A 9605-nucleotide genomic window follows, 5' to 3' on the forward strand; every position below is an offset into this window, starting at 1 on the left:
CACCAGCAGTGTTTCCCAAGACAGAATAATGTCAGTTTTTTTTTTTAAATCTGACAGGTAACCAGGGAAGGAAGGACAAGAGGCAGGGAGGTGGGCAGCCACTGTGTGGCCTGGTGTGGGAATAATCACCTCAGCTGCTGATTTTAGGAGGAGCACCACTAAGCCAAACAGCGTCTCCATCCCAGGAGAAGAGGTGGCTGAGGAACACCTGGGAGTTTACCTGTTGCATATCTCTTATAAGTCTGTGGTGCAGAGTGCCATCTTTCTTCAGCAGCATCTGCTGTGGCAGCAGCATCAGAGCCAGCGACTCAAAGAAACTGAGCAAACTGCTAAAGAAGGCTGGCTCTGACCTGGGGACTGCTTTGGAGCTGTGTTTGATGAGCACTCACTTCTTTTTTTTTTTTTTAAACCCCTTGTCCTGTCCAGCATTATGGCAGCAGAATTGTAATCTGAATACCGTTTATGGCAAACACATTTGCTATACCAAGGGTTGCTTTATGAATGTAAAGCTCCCCTTGATGCCCATCAACTCCTTATTTATTTATTTATTTTTGTTACAATACTTAACATGATGTGATAGTGTGATAGTGCCGAACCGGACCGGGGGACAGAGAGAGAGGGAGAGCGAAGAAGGGAAAAAAAGGAACAGAAATATGAAGAGACAAACATAGAAAACAATGAAAAATCAGACAACCAGCTGCTACACCTGTAAAAACAAAACTGAAGACAATCCAAGGCTTTTGTGGGGAATCCAGCCTTAGAGGCACCAGGAGCACCTGTAAGCAGACAAGCAGAGAACAAACACACAAACACAAACAAACAAAAAAGCACAAGCAGCAGCAATCACATGGCAACCTTCCGTCAAGGAATCGAATCCTGTTCCTCCGCTTAACAGGCGGATTCTAACCATTGACCAGCGAATTGTCAAGCATTTGCATGACTGAGAGCGTAAATTGACTGTGGAAGGGGTTCCATGGTGTAAAGGTCAGCACTCTGGACTCTGAATCCAGTGATCTGAGTTGAAATCTCGGTGGAAACTTCAGGTGTGTGCTGTCATGGTTGTGTTCTGGAAAGAAGATGAGTTGAGTAGGCTAGTCAGATGTGAAATGACACCAGAGTGCACGATTCCAGATGAGAGGATCTATGGTATGTGACATCACACCTCTGTGTTGATAGTTGAATCTTTTTTGGTTTCTTCTTGCATATTCATTTACGATTCTTCTATTTATCCATGCTCTCCCACAGGAGTGTGTTACAATCCCACTTCTGACTCAATTTGTTGAAACAAAATTTGGGAAAACTTACATCATTCTTTGGCTTCCGGAACACTAGTGAATAGACATGGTTCCAGTTTCCGTAGTGTAGTGGTTATCACATTCGCCTAACACGCGAAAGGTCCTCAGTTCGAAACTGGGCGGAAACATTACTTGCTCCTCCTTTATTTATTTCATCCTTGTGTGAAGATGTATGACTGCACGTTAATGATAGCAACATCAACATATTCATAATTATGGATAGGAGGGGAGCCTCATCTGCTATTCTTGACATGTAAAGTACATTTTTGCAGGTTTTGAAAGGATTTTCTGATGCTATGGTGTGAAACGGACTTAGGCGAATCCCTAGCTGCTGAGCGAAAATGGCAGCTTTTATGAGTATTAAAGGAGACATATTTTACCTCTTTAAACAAGTTAGAATTGGTCTATGGCACTGATGCCATGGTAACGGCCCGCGGGCTGGAACCGGCCCGAATGGACATCACAACCGGCCCGGTTACATCAGTGGTTGAGAAGTTTTTTTTTTATTTAAATAAATAATACTATTATCAACAAATTTAAATCTACTTTTGTTTTTTGATCCTTAACCCCCTTGTGTCTAAGGCCCCATCCACACGTAGCCGGGTATCTGCTAAAACGAATATATTTTTCTACGTCTGGACCTGTCGTCCACATGAAAACGCATAAAAACGCATCGTAAAGGCATGTTTTTAAAAACTCCGGGCAAAGTGAAGATTTTTGAAAACTCCGTTTATGCAGCTGCGTGTAGACAGATAACCGGAGATTTGCGTTTTCGAACGTCACAATATGCGCCAAAACAACAACAGATCTCCTTTAAAGTCTAAAGTGCGACCTTTGTTTACTGAAGAAGCATGGATGCCTTGAGAACTGTGGTGGTTATTATTGTGCAGGCGCTGTTTACTGCCTTGATTTTACACACCCAAGTCGTACTCCCAGAGGAATGGCGTGACAATTTCCACATGTCCCGGTCCTCACTCCTGTCGCTGTCGGAATTATGACGTCCTCATATCGAGGGGCAGTCCACTGTCATGCGATCACCTGTCCGTGTGCTCAAAAAAGTGGCGTGCACACTTTATTATTTAGCTGACGAGGGCAGATTGCGCAAAACAGCAAATGCATTTGGGTTGTCAAGACAGGTGAAAACGCAAATGTTCGGTTATGTGTGGAAGGTGTTTTTTTCGAAAACGAGGTAATGTGGATACAGATTTTTTTATAAACGGAGGGGGGGAAACGTTCGGTTTTAAAAATACCCGGCTACGTGTGTACATAGTCTAGGGCCTTTTCAGAGACTTTGAGGCAGTTGTCATCACCTTGACATTTTCAAGTATTTCAACTAACTGTAAACATCTATGCAAAAGTGACACATATGGTTGTATTCTGAGAAGCCTAACAAAAAACAATATGAGAGTGAAGTGAATGTAATACAAACAAGTTTTATTTCAATTGAGGGGAAACACAACTGTACAAAAAAACAAGTTTTAGAGGTCTTCAAACAGTGCAAGAAAACACACTATAAATATATCTAGCCAAGACTTTTGAAGGTTGAACCTTGTAAACAAAAGTGTTGGCTGCATAAAAGTAAAAAGTGCAGTCAGAAATGTTTTGTTGTTTTCACACAAACTCTAAAAAAGTTTTTGTAACTCCAGGCAGTGGCCCTCATTTATCAAACTTGCGTAAGACGAAAAACGTGCGTAGGTCGTGTGTACGTTCTTTTCTGCACAAAGGTTGGCATTTATCAAATCCATCGTGAGCGCAGGAAAGATGAAATCGCCACGACAGGTCTGAGGCCGTGTACGCACTTTTCCATTTTGACTTGCGGTGACTGCAACACAGCAGCGTCACTAGTGCGTGCCTCAGGAGTCGCAACAAATCCCTTGGTTAAAATTACAGACTTATCACTTCAAAGAAGGCCCATGTTTTATTTGACTTCAACATAAATATAAACATAAACGCAAATTAAATAAATTAAACAAGTACAACTCCGTATTTGGAAGAGTGATGGCTCATTATTCAACCGTGCACCCTCACACCGAACAAGAGAGGCGCTTTAACACTGCGCATACGCGCACGCGTGCCACTGTGGAGAGCTGTATAGGGCTCCTAAAGCTGGATCTGTCTCTCGGCTGCGGGGGGAACCCTATACGCCCGAAAAGGTATGCAATATTATTATTGCATGCGGGGATCTCCATAACATTGCCCAAAAAAATGGAGTGCCATTTCCAGATGTACATCCAGAGGACCACGCACCCAGAGATCCCTTCCACCAGCCTGCACAGCCAAGAGCGCTCAGGAGGAGAGAGGAACTTATTCAGCGATTCTGACTTTCGGTAAGCATTCTGTTATTCAAGGAAAAAAGAAAGGAGAACAACGATTTCTTTCAGCATTTATTCTGTGACTTCAGTGTTTCATTTATGTCTTTCAATGTACTGTCAATAGATTGCATGGTGTGTGTTAAAGCCATCATCCACTTCACGATCTCTGTTTGTCTTTCTAGGACCTCTGTGGTTAACACGGCTGGCCGGTGTGACGCTGCAGACCGGGGGGCAGAGGCAGAGGCTTCGGTTGTTGACGGGGCCGCGTATTCGTTGCGCGGGTCAGGTTGCCCGGATGCCACTTCGGATTCATCTGTGAATGAAAAATATTAGTTTGATTAGGAACCTCATTTGTGTTGAAAATTAAAGCAACTGTGTTATTTAAACGTCTTGGGTGTGCAGTCATTCTTACCATTCTCGAGCTCTGACATGGGCGCATCAGTGTCAAGTTTCCCTGGCACGCCTGATGAGGACGTAGCTCCGATCAGGCCAGCCACCCTCTCCTCCAAGGCACTCAAATCCAAACCTGGATCCCCCCCCCCCCCCGTTTGTGACATGCTGCGTCGGAGAGCTGCGACCTTCTTTTTTGGCCAATTTCATATCGGACCACTTCTTCCTGATCTTACTGGAGAAAAAGTAAAACGTCGCTCAATTTTAGATTTAATTTAATCTGGAGTTTATCACATTTTATTGACCATCACAGTAGGGGAAAATACATACCTCGTCCGGTCTGCGATTTACATCGCCAACGCTGTTGACAGCCGTCCCAGCTGTCGACGCTGTTGGCAGCGTTTCTTTGCCGCCTTTCGTCTATCCATGTCGCAAACTCTAGAGGTGCGGCCTCTCAGCCCCCTTTTGTAGAAGGCGTGGTTAGGATCATTACGATGGATTTCGGCCGCCGGATTTATCAACAGCCGCTCTGTTTTACGATGGGATTGGTGTGGTACGCATGTTCTGTAAATCTCACTTGAGCCTCTGCGTACGACGAGTTCTCCGCTCATATCTACGATGCTTTCTACGACGGCTTGATAAATGAGGGCCAGTGTCTCTGAGCGTTGAATACTAATTAGATGGGTGTGTAACACCCCTGATTCCCCCCACCCCCCTGTCACTCTCCATGTGATAATTGTCTGTCACTGGCAGGACATTGCTGCCTTCCCCCACATGCTGGCTGAATGGGGCGTGTTCTCACCTGTGAATAGCCGCTCAATCACCTGGTACTTTACATGTGAATAGCAATGGGTGTGGCCTAGGAAGCTGCTGCAGTCTGCGACTACAGAAAATCCAAAGATTTCTGTTCACTCTCTTTAAAAAGGGCCAGCTATATAATTTATTTATAAAATATATATATTTGAAAACTAGAAGTTTCAAGGTTTTTAATGGTGTCACTTATATGTTTGAATGACAAAAACTCACAGAGTTACAGATGTGTTTTTGGAGATGTGTCAAAAATGCCCACCGGTGGGCATTAGACCCCAGAGTGTTAATGGTTTTAAGTATAATATTCATTTAATTAATTTTCACGTAATCCAACAGTTTGTCTCTCGCTCGTGCCGGTCTCAGTACCTTGGACAGAGACCAGTGCACGCGCTGCAACAGAGACGGGCAGCGCGTGCACTGTCCAAGGTACTGACTGACGAGTCGCGCGACATCAGTCAGGAAGGATGTTGTCTAAAAAGCGGAAGGTTGACTCTGAATGTAGAATCTTTCAGGAGAGATGGAAAGAAAAGTATTTCTTTTGGGAAGTGAGGGGCAAACCAGTGTGTTTAATTTGTTCGCAACAAGTGGCTGTGCCAAAGGAGTACAACATCAGACGACATTACGAGACCCATCAGGAGAAGTACAACGACTACACAGGGCAACGTAGGACACAAAAGCTAAACGAGCTAGCCTCATCCCTCCAAAAACAGCAAGCGGCTTTCTCGAAATGCCGAGAGACATATGAAGGTTCTTTTTAATTGTATATCTTCTCAAATTCTTATTTTTACGTTAACTGCAGCTGTTTTCGAACGGGGATTTCTGTCTCGGCGCGCCTCCGTTAAGTTCTGATGGCGTTGCCCCTGGCAACCAACAGCGTCTCCTGCCAACATGGCCGACCGCGACTCCTCATTCTCAATACTAACTTAACATTTTATTTCATGTTTATGGGCAGTGAAGGCGAGCTATGTCATCGCATGGGAGATAGCCAAAGCTTCCAAGCCTTTCTCTGAGGGCGAATTCGTGAGGACCTGCATGATAAAGGCAGCCGAGCTAGTGTGTTCAGAAAATCGACAAGCTCTTGCGAACATCAGCTTATCCCGACCAACAATGACCGAGAGAGTGGAAGAGCTCTCCAGAGACTTGCATAGCCAACTTAAAGAAAAGATTAAATCCTTCGTCGCGTTCTCCATTGCTCTTGACGAGAGCACTGATGTGACTGATACGGATCAGTTGGCGATATTTATTCGCGGAGTGGATGCTGCCTTAAATGTCACGGAGGAGTTTGTTTCCGTGGTACCCATGACAGAAACGACTACAGCTAACGACGTGTTTGTTAGCCTTGTCGGGGCCCTTGACAATCTGGAGGTGGACTGGAGTCGTGCTGTCAGTGTGGCTACGGATGGTGCACCTTCCATGGTAGGAAGAAAGTCCGGAGTTGTCGTCAAGTTGAGAGAAAAGGTACGAGAGGCTAACCCAGACCAGGTATTCTGGAACTTTCACTGCATTTTACACCAAGAGGCGTTGTGCAGCAAAAGTCTGAAGTTAACTTTTCACAACCCTGAGTCAATAGTGTTATCGTCAGAGATCAATCTGTGCAAGAGTTCATGTGATCAACGACACGTCTGCCCTCTGTTTTGTTTCATCAAATAGTCTAAGGAACTTGTGCTTCTTTCCAGGTTAACTTTTCGCAACCCTGAGTCAATAATGTTATCGTTGTCGGCAGGACTCGAACCTACGCTGGGAGACCCAAATGGATTTCTAATCCATCGCCTTAACCTCTCGGCCACGACAACTACGTACATGTTCGTTCATCTTTGACATTCAACGGTTACAAATCATCATTTTCATGAAAGAATTCAACTCCTGAGACAGACCTAAGTTATGGCGATCAAGAAAAAGCTTTTTTGTTTGTTTGTTAGAAATGGTCAATCTTTCAAAATGGGTCAGAGGAAGGAGCTGTCTCTTCAGAGATCAATCTGTGCAAGAGTTCATGTGATCAACGACACGTCTGCCCTCTGTTTTGTTTCATCAAATAGTCTAAGGAACTTGTGGTTCTTTCCAGGTTAACTTTTCGCAACCCTGAGTCAGTAAAGTCATCGTTGTCGGCAGGACCTGAACCTACGCGGGGAGACCCCAATGGATTTCAAATCCATCGCCTTAACCTCTCGGCCACGGCAACGACATACACTTGTGTTCACCTTTGACATTCAAAGGTTCAAACTCATCATTTTCATGAAGGACTTCAACTCCTGAGACAGACCTAAGTTATGGCGATCAAGAAAAAGCTTTTTTGTTTTTTTGTTAGAAATGGTCAATCTTTCAAAATGGGTCAGAGGAAGGAGCTGTGTCTTCAGAGATCAATCTGTGCAGAAGTTCATGTGATCAACATGTTATCTGGCATTTGTTTTGTTGAATCAAATGGTCCAAGGAACTTGTGCTTCTTTCCAGGTTAACTTTAAGCAACCTTGAATCATTAATGTTATCGTTGTCGGCAGGACTCGAACCTACGCGGGGAGACCCCAATGGATTTCTAAGCCATCACCTTACCCTCTCGGCCACGACAACGACGTACATGTATGTTCATCTTTGACATTCAACGGTTACAAATCATCATTTTCATGAAGGACTTCCACTCCTGAGACAGACCTAAGTTATGGCGATCAAGAAAAAGCTTTTTTGTTTGTTTGTTAGAAATGGTCAATCTTTCAAAATGGGTCAGAGGAAGGAGCTGTCTCTTCAGAGATCAATCTGTGCAAGAGTTCATGTGATCAACGACACGTCTGCCCTCTGTTTTGTTTCATCAAATAGTCTAATGAACTTGTGGTTCTTTCCAGGTTAACTTTTCGCAACCCTGAGTCAATAATGTTATCGTTATCGGCAGGATTTGAACCTACGCAGGGAGACCCCAATGGATTTCAAATCCATCGCCTTAACCTCTCGGCCACAGCAACGACATACACTTGTGTTCACCTTTGACATTCAAAGGTTAAAACTCATCATTTTCATGAAGGACTTCAACTCCTGAGACAGACCTAAGTTATGGCGATCAAGAAAAAGCTTTTTTGTTTGTTTGTTAGAAATGGTCAATCTTTCAAAATGGGTCAGAGGAAGGAGCTGTCTCTTCAGAGATCAATCTGTGCAAGAGTTCATGTGATCAACGACACGTCTGCCCTCTGTTTTGTTTCATCAAATAGTCTAATGAACTTGTGGTTCTTTCCAGGTTAACTTTTCGCAACCCTGAGTCAATAATGTTATCATTGTCGGCAGGACCTGAACCTACGCGGGGAGACCCCAATGGATTTCAAATCCATCGCCTTAACCTCTCGGCCACGACAACGACATACACTTGTGTTCACCTTTGACATTCATCGGTTACAAATCATCATTTTCATGAAGGACTTCAACTCCTGAGACAGACCTAAGTTATGGCGATCAAGAAAAAGCTTTTTTGTTTGTTTGTTAGAAATGGTCAATCTTTCAAAATGGGTCAGAGGAAGGAGTTGTGTCTTCAGAGATCAATCTGTGCAGAAGTTCATGTGATCAAAGACACATCTGCCCTCTGTTTTTTTTTTTCATCAAATGGTCAAAGAACTTGTGCTTCTTTCCAGGTTAACTTTTCGCAACCCTGAGTCAATAATGTTATCGTTGTCGGCAGGACTCGAACCTACGCGGGGAGACCCCAATGGATTTCTAATCCATCGCCTTAACCTCTCGGCCACGACAACGACATACACTCGTGTTCACCTTTAACATTCAACGGTTACAAATCATCAATTTCATGGAGGCCTTCAACTCCTGAGACAGACCTAAGTTATGGCGATCAAGAAAAAGCTTTTTTGTTTGTTTGTTAGAAATGGTCAATCTTTCAAAATGGGTCAGAGGAAGGAGCTGTGTCTTCAGAGATCAATCTGTGCAAGAGTTCATGTGATCAACATGTTATCTGGTCTTTGTTTTGTTTAATCAAATGGTCCAAGGAACTTGTGCTTCTTTAAAGGTTAACTTTTCGCAACCCTGAGTCAATAATGTTATCGTTGTCGGCAGGATTTGAACCTACGCGGGGAGACCCCAATGGATTTCTAATCCATCCCCTTAACCTCACGACAACGACATACATGTATGTTCATCTTTGACATTCAACGGTTACAAATCATCATTTTCATGAAGGAATTCAACTCCTGAGACAGACGTAAGTTATGGCGATCAAGAAAAAGCTTTTTTGTTTGTTTGTTAGAAATGGTCAATCTTTCAAAATGGGTCAGAGGAGGAAGCTGTGTCTTCAGAGATCAATCTGTGCAGGAGTTCATGTGATCAACATGTGATCTGGCCTTTGTTTTGTTTAATCAAATGGCCCAAGGAACTTGTGCTTCTTTCCAGGTTAACTTTTCGCAACCCTGAGTCAATAATGTTATCGTTGTCGGCAGGACTCTAACCTACGCGGGGAGACCCCAATGGATTTCAAATCCATCGCCTTAACCTCTTGGCCACGACAACGACATACACTTGTGTTCACCTTTGACATTCAACGGTTACAAATCATCATTTTCATGAAGGACTTCAACTCCTGAGAGAGACCTAAGATATGACGATCAAGAAAAAGCTTTTTTGTTTGTTTGTTAGAAATGGTCAGTCTTCGAAATATGTGAGAGGAAGTAGTTGTGTCTTCAGAGATCAATCTGTGCAGGGGCCCGTTGCACAAAAGTAGGATTTAGACATCCAGGATGAATTACTTAGCCAGGTTCAAGGAATCCAAAACATGGGCGCCCAGGCTTAGTTGGTTGCACAAAGGCCAATCCAGGAT

General features: G+C 43.7%; 7 non-coding genes across 7 annotated transcripts; 1 reads left to right on the forward strand and 6 right to left on the reverse strand.

Annotated features, from left to right (window-relative positions):
• Positions 1-1350: 1350 nt before the first annotated feature.
• trnav-aac (transfer RNA valine (anticodon AAC)) lies at positions 1351-1423 on the forward strand. The gene has a single exon. It is a non-coding gene; the product is annotated as a tRNA-Val (tRNA).
• A 5095-nt stretch (positions 1424-6518) lies between these two features.
• Positions 6519-6600, reverse strand: trnas-aga (transfer RNA serine (anticodon AGA)). Its single transcript has one exon. It is a non-coding gene; the product is annotated as a tRNA-Ser (tRNA).
• A 304-nt stretch (positions 6601-6904) lies between these two features.
• On the reverse strand, positions 6905-6986 carry trnas-uga (transfer RNA serine (anticodon UGA)). The gene has a single exon. It is a non-coding gene; the product is annotated as a tRNA-Ser (tRNA).
• A 690-nt stretch (positions 6987-7676) lies between these two features.
• trnas-uga (transfer RNA serine (anticodon UGA)) lies at positions 7677-7758 on the reverse strand. Its single transcript has one exon. It is a non-coding gene; the product is annotated as a tRNA-Ser (tRNA).
• A 304-nt stretch (positions 7759-8062) lies between these two features.
• On the reverse strand, positions 8063-8144 carry trnas-uga (transfer RNA serine (anticodon UGA)). The gene has a single exon. It is a non-coding gene; the product is annotated as a tRNA-Ser (tRNA).
• A 306-nt stretch (positions 8145-8450) lies between these two features.
• trnas-aga (transfer RNA serine (anticodon AGA)) lies at positions 8451-8532 on the reverse strand. The gene has a single exon. It is a non-coding gene; the product is annotated as a tRNA-Ser (tRNA).
• Positions 8533-9216: 684 nt separating this feature from the next.
• trnas-uga (transfer RNA serine (anticodon UGA)) lies at positions 9217-9298 on the reverse strand. Its single transcript has one exon. It is a non-coding gene; the product is annotated as a tRNA-Ser (tRNA).
• Positions 9299-9605: the final 307 nt, after the last annotated feature.

The sequence above is a fragment of the Odontesthes bonariensis genome, chromosome 11 (genome assembly GCF_027942865.1).
Source record: "Odontesthes bonariensis isolate fOdoBon6 chromosome 11, fOdoBon6.hap1, whole genome shotgun sequence".
NCBI classification, from domain to species: domain Eukaryota; kingdom Metazoa; phylum Chordata; class Actinopteri; order Atheriniformes; family Atherinopsidae; genus Odontesthes; species Odontesthes bonariensis.